The sequence below is a fragment of the Hyalella azteca genome, unplaced genomic scaffold (genome assembly GCF_000764305.2).
Source record: "Hyalella azteca isolate HAZT.00-mixed unplaced genomic scaffold, Hazt_2.0.2 contig17328, whole genome shotgun sequence".
Taxonomy (NCBI): domain Eukaryota; kingdom Metazoa; phylum Arthropoda; class Malacostraca; order Amphipoda; family Hyalellidae; genus Hyalella; species Hyalella azteca.
Window position 1 is genome coordinate 102,152 of NW_025947115.1, and position 4,054 is coordinate 106,205.

Consider the following 4,054-nt stretch of genomic DNA (forward strand, 5'->3'; position numbering starts at 1 on the left):
CGAACTAGAACAAGTCTGATTCAGGCTGTGATCAGAAAAGTTATAATAACATTTGATGATGTAGAAAATTTTATGAGATAATGAACTGAATTATAATTTGATCCAAACGTAAAATTTGTCAAAACTTTTTATGAAAGGCACCATAGAATTCAGAAATTTTCTCACTTTCTCATAAGCTATTTAAACCTTTCGAATAAAAGACGCTTAAGTCAGCTTCTCCAATAATGAATATAATCTCAAATAATAATTTAAACATGTTCAAATAATCAAACAGACTCGAATCTCACTTCAGTCGTTCCAGAAATTCCACTCAAATGCCAATTTTGGGTGAGGAAAATTCTTTGCTGAATTACATTTCATATTGAATAAATGTGCTCTATATATGCAAACTATGAACAGAAGATCAAAAATATTTATTGTTGATCAATGCCGTCATATTATTGTGATCTCTTACTTTCTATTAAATTTGGAATGAAAATTAAATTCCACACCTGGCAAATGAAAACACATTTCGAAGGACAAAAATGGTGAAGAATAATTTAACCAGCTTCTCACTATCAGTTGGAATCCGGAATAAACTTTACGGATCTTGTTAAGAATAAGCACCCCAGTATGAACTTGTTTGTCAACCTAACCTACTCACGTTAGGTTTACAAACAAGGTATTAATCAACCTAACTTAATTATTTTGTTGTCAATCTAACCAAACCTAATTTTTTCCACTATTCATTCAATTAACCTAGTGAATACGCATCTCAGTAATGTTGTTGTTAAGAATACGCACCTCAGTACCGTCTGTAGTGCTTATTCTTAACAAGATCCAACTTTATACCAACCATGGAACGTTATAAAATAGCAAATGTGCTTCATAAACATGGCTTCCCATCGTTCTGGGCGCAGCAAAATATTCGCCGCTGTCATTTCATCTATTTTTTCCCGCATTTCCGAAACATATCATATCCTGAAAATAGGTCATCATATCTACCTATTACTTCCAGAATAATATAGAAGAGTGATATGAAGCTAACTTGAATAGTTGCTTCAAAAAAAATTCAAAATTCTTGTCTCATAGTCGATGCTGGCTTGATCTTCGAAAAAAGAATCGAATACCTGCTCAAATATTTTATAAGGCAGCAATTGGAAAAGAATTAGTAATATTTACCGACTATCGTAGTTTACCAACAATTCTACTACTTGTAACAACCGGCGCTTAGAATTGATTGATACTAGCTGAATTTTTCACCAGAAATAGGAACTTTCAAAGCATTAATTGCATTGATTTTACGTCAATTTTACGCATTCCACGATCGCATCATTATTATTTCGGGAGAAAAATACCATGAATGAGAATAAAATAACGATGCAGTAGTAATGACACAGATGCCCGGGTAACAATCTATACTTTTAAGACCTGAAATGTTATGGTGACAATGGTCCTCATTGCATATTGTATTTTTATGAAGAAGGCAAATGAAAAATCCCTATAAGTTTTTATTTGAGACTTGGGCTTTATAATCTAGGAAGGTGGAGTTTTTATTATTAAAATTTTCAAAGCATTTGGGAGAACGTCGTCGAGTTTAAGAAGTGTAAACGCTTATAATGCAGACAGAAAATACCTAACACCTGCTGTAAATGAAAATAATTGGAGCTTGCCGTAAAATTTAATGCAAAAAATTTAAAAAGTAAAGACAAAATGACGATAAATTTTTGACTAATATTAAATCGTGGAAAAAAATTAGCCATTTAAAGGTTGTCATTGTGTCCCCTACTATATGATCAAAACTCCGCTTCGTTAAATTCACCATGGTTATTAATTGAATGTTCAAGTACGTCATAAGCCCACAGAAACTGAAAACTGAGAAGCTTAAATCTTTTTAATCAAACTCATTGTTCTTGGTATAGCTAGTTTGATTGAAATAATTAACTGGAAGATTCACGATTATGGCATAACCATCAAGCAATTTCCGTTCACTTATCAATAGAACATATGAAGAAATTTAGGACCACTTGAATCGAACAAATGACATCAAATTAATGCTGAAAAGGTCTAACTGAGTATACTGCATAAAAATCATGGGTCAAAGGCAGAAATGAATAATGACGCATAAAACATACGCATGCCGATTCTCAACCATCCTCTCACCATGCTGATCAGGACCAGAATATTTCACAACTAGTTGGAGGTGTGGGCTTCAAACCACTAACTCAATGCTCCAAACTTGCTTATCTTGAAAGTTAAAACTTAAAAATCCAAGCTATGATTTTAGTTCCCATTAACACAGTTAATGTGATCTCGTAAATCCATCAGCCGCATCCCATTTAAAATTAGAATCCAACTTTCCAATCGCAAACATTAAATTCGTAGTCGACAGTTCGTACTAAAAAAGTCGAAAAGACAATTATAAATGTCTAATTGATTTAGCACATGCCAAAGGATACATGGTTACCATGTTGCTTCATTTGAGAGTCCGTGAATCTTATAATATTTAAAGAAAGGGAACAAATTGGCGTCAATCAAAACAGAACGTCTGTGTAAATCACAATATTGACCGCAAGGCAGGTTCCAGCCTGACGCGGCTCCTTATTTGTTACACAATGTGACGTGCGAATGACGTCACTCGAAAGAGCGTTGCTACTTGAGACATATCAAGGAGCGATGCTAAAAAGCCATATTTAATTTAGGTAAGTAAGTAGCGTCAGATGGTAGTTTTTTTCACTCGTATTAGTTGAGAAATAAATAATGTAAAGAGATGTCAAATGAAAGGAATTTTGAAAATGTGATTATTCTCATAAAGTCAATACTAGTTTTAAGATGAGAATAGTATGATTCCAATAATATGGTATGGTATGGTATGGTAATAGTATGGTTCCCATTAGTTCCAATTACTTGGAATGACTCTGAAACTTTCAATATCATTTTGTTGGCATCCAACCCTAAATTACCCAATACCCACAATAGTAATTAATTCATGAGCGTCATTCGCACTCAATGTTTAATTTTCACATGTATTCACAAAATTCATGACGCTACTGAATCAATAATAATCTCAACAAACTCTGACATCTGAGCGAAAACATGTGGCGAATAAGCCATCCAAAGTTGTAATTGCATATATGTCTAAATGTAATATTGCATACCTGGATTAAAATTTTAGGCGCCGTGAGGCGGTGTCTTGGAAGTGTTCCTTGTCCATCTCCTAGCGAAGTTCTTCGTTTAATTTAAACTTCGAGAACACGAGTTTCAAATTCAAATGTTGTTCGCAGTTAAAGTTTTTCCAGGTAAACAGTTATTTCCTTTAAAAATTAATTATTCTGAGCATCAGGTGCTTGCAATTTAATTGGTGATTTATACCAAAATGTATCCGAAAATTTGAACGAAAATAGCACGAATATGAAACACCAGCCCAATTTTCACGGTACAGATGGTGCACTATAGTACTAATCGACCTTATCTTCATCGGTTTATAGAAACTCGGATGGACATCGATTCTGTTGATTTGTATACTTTTTCAAATATGTTAGCATTTGAACCCGGTAAAATGTATGAGTTAGTTAACATTTATTGATCATGTCCTCGGATATAAGACAGCGCATATCATAAGTCGAGCATCGAAAAGTACGGCTAAAATATAGTTAAGGGAAAATCCGTTTAGGAAGTAGTGGAATTTTAAAAGATATCTGCTTAGCAGCTACTAAGAGCATTCTAACTAAAGTTTTACTGCTCAAGTAGCCATCCTAGAGATACAAAACATAAGATAATTTTTTAATGTCGAACGATATCAATGATATCACAATCAGGCAACCAAGCTATCCTGTATAAATCATCATCGATTGCATTGAAATCAAACGAAAAGGAAACGAAAATTAATAAACTAACAATGCAATAGTAGAGAATCGAATGCAAACTAATATATTTAACTTCGAGAGATTCTCACGACAAGCTTTTATTCCTTTCCTTAAAAATTAAGAATAAATGCAACCAATAATAATTTCTTAACGCTTATTAACGATCCCTATATTAGACAAAATAAAAGAGTAAGAGCTACTTCCCTCGA